General features: G+C 34.3%; 1 long non-coding RNA gene across 2 annotated transcripts; it reads right to left on the reverse strand.

Annotated features, from left to right (window-relative positions):
• Positions 1–5864: 5864 nt before the first annotated feature.
• LOC148875736 (uncharacterized) lies at positions 5865–11482 on the reverse strand. Of its 2 annotated transcripts, XR_016106375.1 has the most exons (6): positions 10391–11482; positions 10212–10295; positions 9961–10079; positions 9803–9860; positions 9597–9687; positions 5865–6555 (listed from the first exon to the last, which is right to left on the reverse strand). It is a non-coding gene; the product is annotated as an uncharacterized LOC148875736 (long non-coding RNA). The 2 variants fall into 2 exon arrangements; XR_016106325.1 differs by lacking the exon at positions 9803–9860 and having other exon boundaries at positions 10391–10923.
• Between the last annotated feature and the right edge of the window lie 3235 nt (positions 11483–14717).

The raw sequence follows: 14717 nt of genomic DNA on the forward strand, positions 1-14717 counted from the left end.
AGACTACAGTTATACCACTAGGAGAGGAGGAACTCCATTTGGTAGCCATGTAATCTAGGAAGAATGATAAACAATATTTATGTTTTTGGGGTTTTAATGTTGCACCAGTGCTTTACAATTCTTGTCTTGTCATGCTAAATCTTACATGTCTTGGCATGGTATTTGATCTTGATGAAACACTTGTAGTTGTAAATACAATGCGATCATTTAAGGATCGAATTGATGCCTTAAAATGCATTGCTGGCATGTTAGCAGAGGTTAAGCACTATAAGGATGACAATATTATTTTGAAACAGTATACATAAAATGATTAGGTTGTTGACAATGGAAAGGTGATTAAAGTTCAATCTAACATTATTTTGACTCGCATAAATCCTGGGGTATGTATTCACCAAATCCAAATCCTTGGGTCAAATCCATAATCCAATTATGGATTTACAATTTCAAAAGGAGAAGTTCGACCACAAGAGGGAATTCTAAGGAGATAAGAATGGGTAATGAGAATTTGGTTATGGATAAGTTAAAGAGTGTTTTAAATTTTAATTAATATATAAAAAATAATTACCAGTTACTTAAATAAATTCGGTAACTGCTATATACGTGGAGTAATAGAGGTTTTAGATATGGTATGGTTTTTCATATCATAGTCGGACCCATTGTTTCTTTCCTTGATTTTCATCTCAATTAATAAATATTGAGAGCGCACCAGAATTTGAATTTGAGATATAGAATAGAAAATGTGAGCATGACAATGCTAGGTAATTTGGGCTTGGGGAATAGTGTAAATGTGCTTCATATGTATATATGTATATAGGGAATATAAACACTATGGGCCTTATAGGGAATAGTGTAAATCTGATTCGTATGCATATATGAACTCTCGTTGAATTTTGATGATATTTGGTAAGATTGATAGTTTTAACCATGATTTTCAAAACCGGATCGGACAGGATAGTTGGATTGGAAAAACCGGGAACTGGTCATCTGATCAGTTCCGTTTTCCCTAAAAACTGGATTTTCTCCCAAAACCGTTGATTTTGGTCACTACTGAACTGGGCAGTTAACGGTTCAAACAGTTTTGACCTTTTTTTTTTGAGACTTTTTAATTTTTCTGTCAAAATGGATCGAGCATTTGGTTCAAACAATTGGGCCATTCGACCCAGTAACCGGACCCCTGACTGGTTCGGTTTTAAAAGCCATGGTTTTAACAAATTTTAAGGCATGTTTGTATTTAAAATGAGAGTAAAATTCATATGTAAAGGTATATTTCACATTAGAATTCGTGCTTACATCCATAGCAATTAAGGTTGTATTGCTTTGTGATACATTCTCTTTGGTTCATAAATGCAAAATGGTTTGCATTTGTAAACCCAATTTGTTCTCTTCTTGTTTGTTTAAAATCGACATAAAGAGTTCTATGGTGGCTCTCTCTCTCTCTCTCTCTCCATCTATCTATCTATATAATAATAATAATAATAATAATAATAATAATAATAATAATAATAATAATAATAAAGTAAATCTACTTACATCAAGATCGTAAGAGTACAAGTGTGTTCCATTGAATGGATACATTATTGCACTCTCCTCACAATACCAAAATGTCAAAAAAAAAAAAAAAAACATTTTTCCCCTCTTAATCATTTTACTTTTGTATGGTAAACAAACACTCACAAAATCCGAATAGGGGTACATAAATACCTAGTTTGACGTTTGTATTACAAACAAATGCAGCCTAAGACTCAATTAAGAAGAAGTTCAAATACAAACATGTAGAGTGCAAAACGTTGCATTTGTATTATTTTGTATGTATTTGTACACTTTCCAAACTAAGCCTAAAAGTTATTTGACAATAAAGCAAATTTATCAATGCAAAATTAGACCACTTTGCATTTACTTGGACCAAAATGCACTACATATTTGCATTTGCACTCTTCCCTAGGCTCAATTTGTTTTATGATGTAAATTTCTTTTGCATGAGTGCAAAAGCATGACTGTAAATTTTAGTTCACTTTGATTCAAGATAGGTTTCATTTGGTTTGTTCCTGAAGCAAACTTACAGAAATAATGTAATCTCACTTTATATGAAGATTCCACTTGGCTTTATTGGTAAAGCACTAACAAGGATCAAAGCTTGGATACATTAGGGAAATGCATACAAACCACATAAATACATTAACAAAAACAAATCTAAGGCTAAATTATCTATGAATATATAAGACATAATCACATGATAAATGCCCACTTTAATAGGCTATATGAAAAGAAACATTACAATCAACAATACTAGGACTTTAGAACATGTACACATCATACAATAATTATCACTCTATTTCAATTTTTGTAATTATAATTTTTATTTTTATTAAAATTTTGAGAAAATTTATTTATTTAGTATTTTTATAGATAATAACTCTATTTTTTCAAATAATAAACATGTTTCCATTTTTAACATATAATTGTTATATTTTACATATAATTCTAAAATAAAACATACGAATCATTTAAGGTAGATAAGATAAATTATTTTTATAATTTTCAGCTTTTGTTAAATTTTTTGGGAAAATTAAATCTTGAGTTTTTTATTTTAGCTTTTATAATTATATTTTTCATTCTTTATTAATTTTGTTGGAAAAAATTATTTATTCAGTATTTTACATAAATAACTATATTTTATTCAAATGATAAATATGTATTCATTTTTAAAATATAATTTATATGTAAAATAAAACATATAAAATATTTTTATTTTTTATTTTTTATTAAAATTTTAGGGAAATTAAATTTTAAATTATTTTTTCTATTTTAGTTTTTATAACGGTAATGGTTAATTTTTATCGAAGTTCAAAAACAACCCCAAATCATTAAATACCCAATTTCATCAAACTAGGCATGATAAGCTTTCATATTGATGCGTATTAAATCGTATTCATCAATACAATGTGATATGGCTTGATACAAATGCATACCATGCTAATACATACAACTCATGAAATAGGTATCTAGTCATGGCATATCTTATATCCATGGCTTTTGATATGAATACGACACACTCTACATCAAGAATATCATATTAATACTTTTAAACCTCTGATACAATTTATTGATAGAGTGAATAGATCTGTCATTTCTTGAAATCACTCTTTTGATTCAAAATAGCATGTAACATATAATCCCTTATTTTGGTAATGGAATAGATAAAATAAATCAAAAAATGGAATTTTGTTCAAGAATGAAACCTTATTGGATTGTTCATATCTAGTTCATCCTTTGAAACCATATTACAACCTGGATCTAATGAAATAGGATAAGGGGTGTTATGGGGGTAGGGAATAGGCTACCCCCAACTCACTTTATATGAAATAGAATAGAGGTAGGAGGTAGGTTGTTCATTTGGGAGAGTGATTAAAGTAAAAGAATGTAATCACCACCTAATAAGAGATACAATCAAGGAAGGGTGAGGTTATGAAAATTTTGCATCAATTTTAGGTATACAAAGTTTGTAATGCCAAAGAGTACAAATGGAACAAAAAATGCAAATTTTGCATCAGATAGAAGTGTAAATAATAGTTACAAACAAATAAATGCAAATCTGAACCAAGCATAAAAATTGTATCCAGTTCTGAGTTCATCTAGGAAAAGTGCAAATACAAAAATATGTTCACTGCAAATAAAAATGTTCATTTACATGAACCTTACATATCTGTATTTGCATTCTTCTCAAATGGAGTGTGGCTCAATTTGAAAAGAATATAAATGCAAATATGTAGAGTATAAATACGAGGTTTAGAAATACAAAATACAAGCTTTGTACCATATATATTTGTATTTGTATTCATACCAAACTGAGGCTCAGTTTAGGAAGAGGGTGAATACAAATATGAACGTGCAAAACCTTGTATATTCATTTGTTTTTATGGGCAGTCTAGGTGGTGTTAAGTTCATGGCTATGAAAAAGGATGGGCTGGTTTATTTTCGGGTACAGTTCAAGGTTCTATGGTTCCAAAATCATACCACGACAATGAATTATTTTAAACCAAACAACACAAAAGACACTTTTCTATTCATGGTTCATTTTTGGAACCATGTTATATGAATATTGATTTTCAAAACTAAAAACATGTAAACATTGATGGTATGACTCGTCTATATATATACTTTCACAATTTAACTTTGTACTTTCATTATTGTGCCATTATTTACATACATTATGATTGATAATGACTGAACCTCTATGTTGGTAGGCGAAACACCATATAATTTTACATAGAAAATCATGTTTCCTTAGGGTGCATTTGGAAATGATGCAAATGGAGTGTAAATCTCAGTTTAAGGTAAATTTGCACTCTGGTTTATTTTTGCCAGTGTTTGACAATATTACATTTATGCATTGACAAATGACAGACTAATGCATATTTATATTGATAGTAAGATATAAAAGTATATCAATAGGCTCCTTTTGTTTGCGATACAAACGCCAAACCAAGGTATTTATGTACCCCAATTCACGTTTGCGAGCATTTATTTGATACATAAAAAAGTAATGATTATCAGTGAAAAAATATATTTTCTAACACTTTTTTACTCTGAAAAAAAAAACATTATTATGCCTATTTTTTGGATACAATTTTGTGTTTAACTTTTTTACCAAAGTTAAGGCATTGGAGCATAAAATAGTTGGAACATTTAATGATGGGCCCACACTTTGCACCGATTTCAAACAAACAAGATGAATGCAAAATTGGTTTAAAATGTGAACCGTATTTGCATTCATGAACAAAAAAATGGGTAAACATGTAGTGTACATTTTTGCGTTTGCCTTGCAACCAAATGCAACCATAAAAAAAGAAGTAAATTTGCATTAAGTGAACTTTTGATAAAAAAAAAGCATATCCTTTATTGGAATTCGTGTTTGCATCCATTACAGCTAAAAGTTTGTTTGGTAAGAAGGTAAATTTGTTAGTGCAAAACTAACCCAACTTTGCAATTTATATGGACCATTTCTACATATTTGCATTCACACTTATTTGCATTGTTTCCAAACACAACTTTATCGAAAATTATAAAAATTTGCACTAAAAAAAGGCAATTTTGTTGGTTCTAGAATAACATTCAAAACCAACAGTAACATGTTGGATGCCCATTACCACCATGGCGCATTTGTGAACCAGACGAAACAGTAAAACTACCAATAACAATCAATAAACACACACTTAACCTCTTAATTATCAATAATTTGGCTCCTTCAAGTTTTTTTTTTCTTTTTTCATAGATCTTCTGACCTTCAAGCTTTAAGATATGGGAGAAAAAAGCTAAAACCAAACTTTTAGGTGGTGTTCGGTAGTGTATAAATATCGTGGACGGGACCGTTTTGGTCACGTCCACGATAAAATATGATGTTTTGCTATGTGGATGGTCCCCGTTCACAAAATAGTGTGAATAGGGACGGGCCACACTATGGTGTGGACAGTTTGTGGGAAAGTTTCAATGTAACACATGCATTACATTGATCCAATTACTCATTTTATTTAATCTTTTAATACTTTTTAATATTTTATCAATAAAATAATAATTTTTAATGTTAATTCTAACACAAGTCCAATGATTCTCCTTTTCAACTCTTTTTTTCATTATTTAAATATTAAAATTTTAATATTTTATCAATAAAATAATATTTAAAAAATATATATTTTTTAATATTTAAAATAATATTTTTTAATTATTTAAAAAAATGCAATTATTGTTTACATATTGATGCATTTTTTTTCAATTTATTTATCATATAAAATGTAAAATTAGATATTTATGATAGATTGTGTAAATCTTCCATAAAATATACATAAGATACATGAAATCAAAAAATATAATCCACAAGAATGTCACTTTAAGTATATACTAGTCCGATGGACACACTTATCTACAATTGAGAGCAACTATGAATTATAGTGTTATAAATTATTTCATGTCATAATTTTACAAAACAACCCTTAATGGAATACCAAAAAATAATAAATTCCTTGAATCTTTGAATTGACAGCGCGATCAAAGATTGGGAGTGCATAGATTGAGGAGCAGGCTCAAGGTGTAAATATAAACATTACTAGTACAGAAAAGGAAATAACCTATATGGGTGCCTAAAAATTAGGCCCATTGGATAGGGTACAACATTGGCCAGGTTCAACTAACGGTGAGAACAAGCCTGGCCCATGTAGTGATTCGCCAGATCTGACTAAAGTTGAAAAGTTGAAGAGCATTAATCATAGACCTGCCACTAGAACTAACTTTGGGCCCGACGGCGACGGTAGTTGTGTGACTAGGAGAAGGCCGCTCAGCCTAGGCTCCTCTAGGTTCTAGTTAGATTGGCCTTCTCGAAGTCACCTGGGCATCAGTTGCAAAATAACAAGATAGGAGTTGGCATCCCGCTTAAGCTGTGGAAGAATCCATTTTAACGGCGTTGAGAGGACGAGAGGGCGTTATGTATTGGCTGATAATTGAATAATCACCCATGGAAAGTCCATGCATGATGCATCCACAACCCTCCACCAAAAATCATCTCTGCCACATTCAACATTGTCAACCACAACCACAAATCTAAATTGTAGAACCCACATTACCTAAACAACTATTTCACAAAGATGATTAGATCGCTGAAGCATTAATGAAACAAATGAAAATCATGAATTTCTTCAACGTTCAACAAATACAGACCCTAGTTGTCCAACTGACATCTGATTACCTTGAACCAGTTATTGAGGTAGAACCCAATTGGGTGTTATTACCCGGGAAGATTGGACCAAGTCTTGTGCCATTGTGTTCGACATTGTCAAAAGGGATTCAAGCCTTTTTTTCAGACAGTGGAACAACTATAACTGTTACTCCAATTCAAGGTTCAAAATATTGATACACCCGATACGTCGGTAGGGGCATATTGGGCATTTTGATACTTGATTTTTTACTTTTTTTTTCCAAAACTGGTTCAGGGGAGCTAGTCTAGGACCCCTCTATCCCCTGAACCGGTCAGACCTCCGATACACCCACTATAGGGGCATATCAGAAGGGTCCCAGAATGATACATATCAGCTGATACGGGCCAATACATAACGATACTTTGAACCTTGCTCCAATTGGTTTGTTAACAATATAATTTCCCATAAAAAATTTGATGTAGTGTCTGGTTGATCCTTTTCAAAATTCATCAGATGACTTCTATAGATTTGAAAACCTCTCCTAATACAAGCCCCCATTGAATCCAATAGGGATGGCAGTTTTCCCCGTCCCTGACAGGTACCCGGGCTCCTCGACCCGACAAGGTCGAGTATGGGGAGTACTTTGGCGGGGTCAGGGTTAGGGATGGGGCTATCCTTGAATCCCCGGTCGGGTTTAGGGATGGGGAATGCAATCCCTACCCCTGCCCCGGCCCTGACCCGATTAATATATGTATATATATAATATTATTATATTATATATTGTTCATTTATTTGTAAAAGATTAAAACTTAACAGACAAAAACTATTCATTCTAAAAACGTAAAAAACTCTTGAGACTATCTCTTGAGTCTTGACTACCACTCGACAAACAGAGGTGAGAGGACAAAGAGTCTCAAAGAACCTAGTTCTTCTTCCTTTGTCTATCACTGTCGATCGCCGTCACCATCACCCGTCAAATATCGGACATCTATTATCGTCGACTACCATTCGACAGAGGATAGAGAAAGACTCAAAGAAGAAAGAATTGGCAAACTAAAACCCTAGTTCTTCAATCTTCCTTCGTCGCCGATCGCAACTCGCAATGGTCCTCTCTCTCTCTCCTTCTCTCCCAAAGTCCCTCTCTCCCATAGTCTCAGTCTCTCTTTCTCTTAGTCTCGGGTAGAGGTGTCAATTGGACGGATTTGGTCCAACCTAATCTAGTCCAATGTGAGTCCACTTATAAATGGACTGGATCTAATTCAATCCAAATCCAATACAAACCAAATCCAATCCAATCCATTAAGATGTAAATGGATAGGATCCAATCCAAACCGAATGAGATATCAAAAATTATATAAAAGCATTTTTAGCATTGAAAAAGCACTTTTTGTAAAAATACTTTGATAAAAATATTTTCATAAAAGTGCTTTTACAAAAGCACTTTATTGAAAGTACTTCAAACAAGTGCTTTTGTAAAAGTACTTTTATAAAAGTACTTTTATAAAAGTATTAAAGCACTTTTGTAAAAGCACTTTTTGAAAAGTACTTCCATAGACTTTTATAAAAGTACTTTTGTAGAAGTGCTTTTGTAAAAGTACTTTCATAAAAGTACTTTTATAAAAGTATTTTCGTAGAAGTGTTTTGATAAAAGTACTTGAGAAAAACACTTTCGTAAAAGTACTTTTATAAAAGTACTTTCGTAGAAGTGTTTCGATAAAAGTACTTGAGAAAAGTGCTTTTGTAAAAGTATTTTTGTAAAAGCACTTTTCAAAAAGTACTTCCATAGACAGTACTTCTATAAAAGTACTTTCATAAAAGTGCTTTCGTAAAAGTATTTTTATAAAAGTACTTTCGTAGAAGTGTTTATAAAAGTACATTCATAAAAGTACTTTGTAAAAGTGGTTTTCAAAAAGTGCTTTTATAGAAGTACTATAAAAGTTCTTTCATAAAAGTACTTCCATAAAAGTTTTTGTATAAGTGATTTCACAAAAGTGCTTTCGTATAAAAGTACTTTTGTAAAAGTGCTTCTATTAAAATGATTTTTTATAGGTGCTTTTATAAAACTACTTATGTAAAAATGCTTTCATAAAAGTACTTTTGTAAAAATGCTTTTGTAAATAGTAAAAGTACTTTTGTAAAAGTGCATTTATTAAAGTGATTTTTTAAAGGTGCTTTTATAAAACTACTTTTGTAAAAGTGCTTTCATAAAAGTACTTTTATAAAAATGCTTTTGTAAAAGTATTTTTATAAAAGTGCTTTCATAAAAATACTTTTCATAAAAGTACTTTTATAAAAGTGATTGTATAAAAATGTTTTTGTAAAAGTGCTTTCGTAAAAATACTTTCATAAAAGTGATTTTATGTTGTTTTCAGTTTCGATTGATTTCAAATTGGACAAGGGTTTGGCCTCATGATTGGATTATTGGAAATTTGTTTAGGTCTAATTCAAACCAATAAAAATATAGACCAATTTATTTTTTATTGGCCCAATCCAATAATTATAATGGACCGTCCAAATCCAATTTGATAAGGTTTGGATCGGATTGGATCCAAACCAAAACCAGTTGATTGACACCCCTAGTCTCGGGGATTCAGGTCTTCGACGGGGAATTAATCCCCGTCAGGGTCAGGGATGGGAATGTAATCCCCACCACGAACCTGCTCCGTTGCCATTCCTAGAATCCAATGGGTACCCTGCTTCAGTAAATCCAAATCAAAATACAATTCAGAAGCTTTTCGGTGAGCTATGCTGATTCCACACGACATATGTACATATTTTTGTACAACTTAGAAATAATTGAACATTGGTATTCCCAAGGAGAATATAGTCCTTCAAACTTACTATCTAACCTTCTTTTTCTTTAATACAGGTTTCAGCCACAACGAGATAAAAATGCAACAGAAAGCATACCTTACAGAACACAGAAAGGTTCTCTCAACTGTCTATTGCATTGAAGACCACTTGTTCTCCCATCAATGAATGTTCCATTACCAAATATCACCTGATTCATTATACGTGAAACTCTTTTTAAATCCACTTTAAAATGCCAGACTCACATCAAGACCGTAAACCAAAACCTAGGCATAACAAACTTTAAGAAGTTAACCAGGCCCTACCACAACCCCCTCATCCAAATAAGAAACAGCTGCTGAAGGTTGAATTGTATATAAAATTCTGTGCCAATCATTATACAAATGTCCACAAACTTAAGAATAGATACCTAAAATTAAAAAAAAAAAAAAGAATAGATGCCTAAAAGAAAGACAGTTCTCACATCTTCCCTTTCAGTTGATCCTGTATAAACTTGTCCCATTTTGAAGATCCACCTATAAACTCCAGCCTCCAACTACAAAAGCCCCTTTATAAGCTGAGCATGAACAAGGCAGGGTAGACCTGTCCAGACAAACAAAAGAAACTAAAAAAGTTTAATGAAATGAAACCAGATTTGCAAAGAGTAGGGGCAACAAAGAGGTGATAGAGACTTCTTGATAGCAGTAGAAAGATAACTCCCAAAAGGAATCATACCCAGGTTTGATATTGGAATCATGGAAATCTTCCAAACATTCAAATGACTGAACGAAGATGTTTGTATTCCAACCATTCAAGTGTCTATGAAAGCAGTACAACAAGTAGCACCATTAGCCTCCACTTCATAACATTTTTGATAAGCAATAACCAAAAAGACAACCACCATGTAACATTACCTCACCATAGCATCCTTGATTCCTTGTCCATGACCATGTGATATATGGCTACAAAAATCTTCTTCAGTGGTGCCACCACCATAACAAGCAATTTCCAAAAGTGCACCCAAATTTCCATTGCCAACCCCGTAAGCCACATAATATATATGCTTTCCAAAGTTGCTATAGTTATGATTTCCCCTCCAAACACTAGACTCTTAGGATTCTCTACATGGGAGAAAGCCTCATCTGAGAGGATCAATAACATATTTATAGCAATAAGCGCCCTCCAGAAGTGAAATTTCTAACTGTTATGTAGGAGAGAAGAATGAAAGAAGAGAGAGAAGAGAGAGAAGAAGAGAGAACAGAGAGCTCAAAGATATTGCTGGCGGCGCAGCTTTTTAATATATATACTAGGGCGACAACAACTAAAATAAAAAAGGAGCAAAAGTTCAATAGTACCCCTGCGGTACCATACATAGGAGAAAATAACAGCTGTTAACACTCCCCCTCAAGTTGGGTCATAGATGTCAATCATGCCCAACTTGTTACATAAATCATGATGTCTTGAGTGGTGTTGTCCTTTTGTAAAGATGTCTACAAGTTGATCCTCAGAGCTGACATAAGGAGTACACACTTCCCCTGTGATAACTTTCTCTCTGATAAAATGCTTGTCGACTTCGATGTGTTTAGTTCTATCATGTAGCACAGGGTTAGCAGCAATGTTTATGGCTGCTTTGTTATCACAAAATAGGGTTATAGGTCTGTCCATTGGAAAACCCAACTCACTCAACAAATTCTTTATCCACATAATTTCAGCCACTCCATGAGTCATTGCTCGATATTCAGCTTCAGCACTGGATCTAGCCACCACACTTTGCTTTTTGCTTCTCCAGGTAACTAGATTTCCTCCTATGAAGGTGTAGTAGCCACTAGTTGACTTTCTGTCATTTAGGGATCCTACCCAATCTGCATCAGTATACACTTCAACTTTCAAATGTCCATGCCTTTGAAACAACAAGCCAACACCTAGAAACATTTTAAGGTATCGGAGGATTCTTTCTGTTGCTTCAAGATGAGTGGTCATAGGGGCATGCATGAACTGGCTAAGGACACCAACTACATAAGCAATATCTGGGCGGGTCATAGAAAGATATAACAATTTCCCTATAAGTCTCTGAAACTGTTTCACATCCTTGATAGGTTCACCTTGGTTGTCACCTACTTTATGGTTAGGATCATTGGGGGAATCAACTGGCTTCACTCCCATTTTTCCTGTATCCTGGAGTAAATCTAGGACATACTTCCTTTGGGAAATGAAGATATCCTTTTTGAGCAGGCAACTTCAATTCCTATGAAGTATCTTAAAGGACCTAAATCCTTTACTTCAAACTGTGTGGCAAGAAAACTCTTCAACTTTTGGGTTTCATCCTTCCAGTCGCCAGTGATAATTATATCATCGACATATACTATCAAAGCAGCAATTTTACCTTCTCTTTTCACAAACAATGTGTGATCAAATTGACATTGCTTGTATCCTTTCTACTGAACCAGGCTCTCAGTGATTGTTTCAACCCGTATAAAGACTTCTTCAACCTGCACACTTTTGTTCATTGCCTTGAGCCTGAAAACCAGGGGGTTGTATCATGTAAACTTCCTCTTCAATGTCACCATTCAAGAATGCATTCTTGATATCAAGCTGATGTAGATTCCAGTCAAGATTAGCAACAAGAGAGAATAGAACTCTAATGGAGTTCATTTTGGCAAAGGGTGCAAAAGTCTCTGCATAATCAACTTCGTACACTTGTATAAACCCCTTTGCCACTAAATGGGATTTATACCCTATGTTTGACTGTGAATACCCATTTACATCCAATTGGATCATTTCCCTTAGGAAGATCTACAAGTTCCCATGTGACATTTTTATGAAGGGCATTAATTTCTTCCTTTATAGCATTTGTCCATTCAGGTATTGAAAGAGCTTTTGCCACATTCTTAGGGATAGGGACATTGTCAATGGATGTGAGAAAGGCTCGAAAAGAAGGTGAAATGTTTTCATAGGAAACAAAGTGGGAAATGGGATGTTTAGTGGTGCACGATCTAACACCTTTCTTGTGAGCAATAGGAAGGTCAAGGTTGTTAGCAACGGAGGTATCAACTGCAATGGGGTCAGGAACATCAATGGGAACCAAGATACTTGAGTGGGTATGATCCGTCTCCGAAGAGTTTAATGGCATTGGAGGTACAACTTCTAGTTTCTCCACAGCTCTTGAATTTGGTTGGCCTTTGTGACGACGGAAGAAGACACGAAAAGGAGGAGGATCAGGAAGATGAGGGAGTTTGGGACATTCATATGGAGTAGTAAACCCCGGGCCACTTCAAGGAGGTGTTGGTTCTTTCTTTCAGCAACACCATTTTGTTGTGGTGTTCGGGCACAAGAGCTATGGTGAAGCGAACCACGTGACGCAAAAAATTCCGTGAGATCACTATGAAAATACTCTTTGACATTATCTGACTGAAAAATTTGGATTTCAGTTTGAAATTGGGTGAAGACCATCCCGCTGAAAATCTTGGATAATTTTGGGTACTTCATCCCAGGTCCGCATGGGATATACCCATGTATATCTAGAATAATCATCGATAATGGTAATAAAATACTTGTAGCCACTCTCAGATGGTAAAGTAACAGCGCCCCACACATCAGAATGAACAATGTGAAAAGGAAATTCAGATTTATTTTTTGAAAGAAAATGAGTTCTACACTGATTACTCAATTGACAAGTTTGATAAGAGAAATTTGAAACAGATACTGACTTAAACAATTTTGGAAACATCACTTTCAAAGACTCAAAAGATAAATGACCAAGACGACAATGCCATAAATAAACTTGCTCTTACAGGACTGACTCTTAAACTCTGTGACTTGAAGACCAGCCTTATTCTCCAGCATGTAAACTCCATCAACCATACATCATCTACCAATCGCCCTCCCCGAGGTCAAATCCTGGATCACACAGTAAAAGGGAAAAAGGTCACTGAGTTGTTTAAGGACTTAGTAATACTACTAACAGAGAACAAATTAATGGAAAATTTGGAACATGTAAAACATTAGAGAGGGTAAGGCCAAGAATGAGAGAAATGGTTCCTTGACCAGCTATGGTAGTATATGATCCATCAGCTAGTCTCACATTGTCTCTTCCAAAAAGATGGTGATAGGTTTGAAAGTAAGAGGACATACCAGTCATGTGTTTTGACGCTCCAGAATCAATGATCTAGGGAGTTTTAGAGTTATGAGAAGCAACATGGAAAGCTGTGGTAGAGTTACCTGATGTAGATGCAAATGAAGTTGAGGGAGGAGCATCCATCTGACGAATTGCTCTACCATAGAGCTCTAAATAGTCACGGAAGGAATTTACAATATCCTCCCTTGGGTCATATCCAGATGAATGTGTTTGAGTCACAGTATGAATGGGGGGTTGATTCTCCTGAGTAGCCATGTTTGCCATAGTGTGTTTTCTTGTACCTTGCTGTCCTGATTTTTTATTCATATCTGAACCTTGCTTTATTTAGATCTTGAGCCCATTTCGGCTTCCCATGAAGATCCCAACATGTGTCTTGGGTGTGTCGGGGTTTCTGGCAATGAATACACCACAATTTGTCCTTGTCATCCATCTTTTTCTGAAAATCTCCCTTCCTAGAAGTATTTCCCCCACCAGTAGTAACACTCCCTTTCGCTGCCAACACAACTGCATCTCCTCCAGAATTGTTCATCAAATTCCTTTTGCTTTCTTCTAATTGTACAAGAGCATAAACTTCCTGAACTGATGGAAGATCATTGCTACCTAGGATCTGAACTCTGATAGATTCATATGTAGGGTTCAAACCATGTAAGAAAGCAAACACTCTCTACTGGGAGATGAGTTTTTTGTACAGTTTTGCATCTTCATCACACTTCCAGTCCACACTCTGATAATGATCTAACTCCTTCCAGACAGAGGTCAAGTCTGAGTAGTACACAGATAGACACCTCTCCCCCTGTTTACAAGTAGACGATTTTGCCTGTAGTTGGTATATTTTTTCATAGTGTCGCAATTTCAAATATGTTGATTTTGCTTGTTCCCAGATTTCATTTGCCATTTCAGCCCACATGAAATTCCTTCTTCTTTGAGGTTGCATAGAAACTAAAAACCAGGACATGACCATGCTGTTTTCCTGGTTCCATCTGTTATATTCAGCACTCCCAAAATGTGGTTCTTTGATTCTCCCATTAATATAACCTATCTTTCCTCTTGCAGTGATGTACAGCTTGATCCCTCTTGACCACTCTAAATAATTTAAACCATCAAGA

This window comes from Nelumbo lutea, chromosome 1 (genome assembly GCF_056320005.1).
Source record: "Nelumbo lutea isolate HS-2025 chromosome 1, American lotus-T2T, whole genome shotgun sequence".
Lineage (NCBI taxonomy): Eukaryota > Viridiplantae > Streptophyta > Magnoliopsida > Proteales > Nelumbonaceae > Nelumbo > Nelumbo lutea.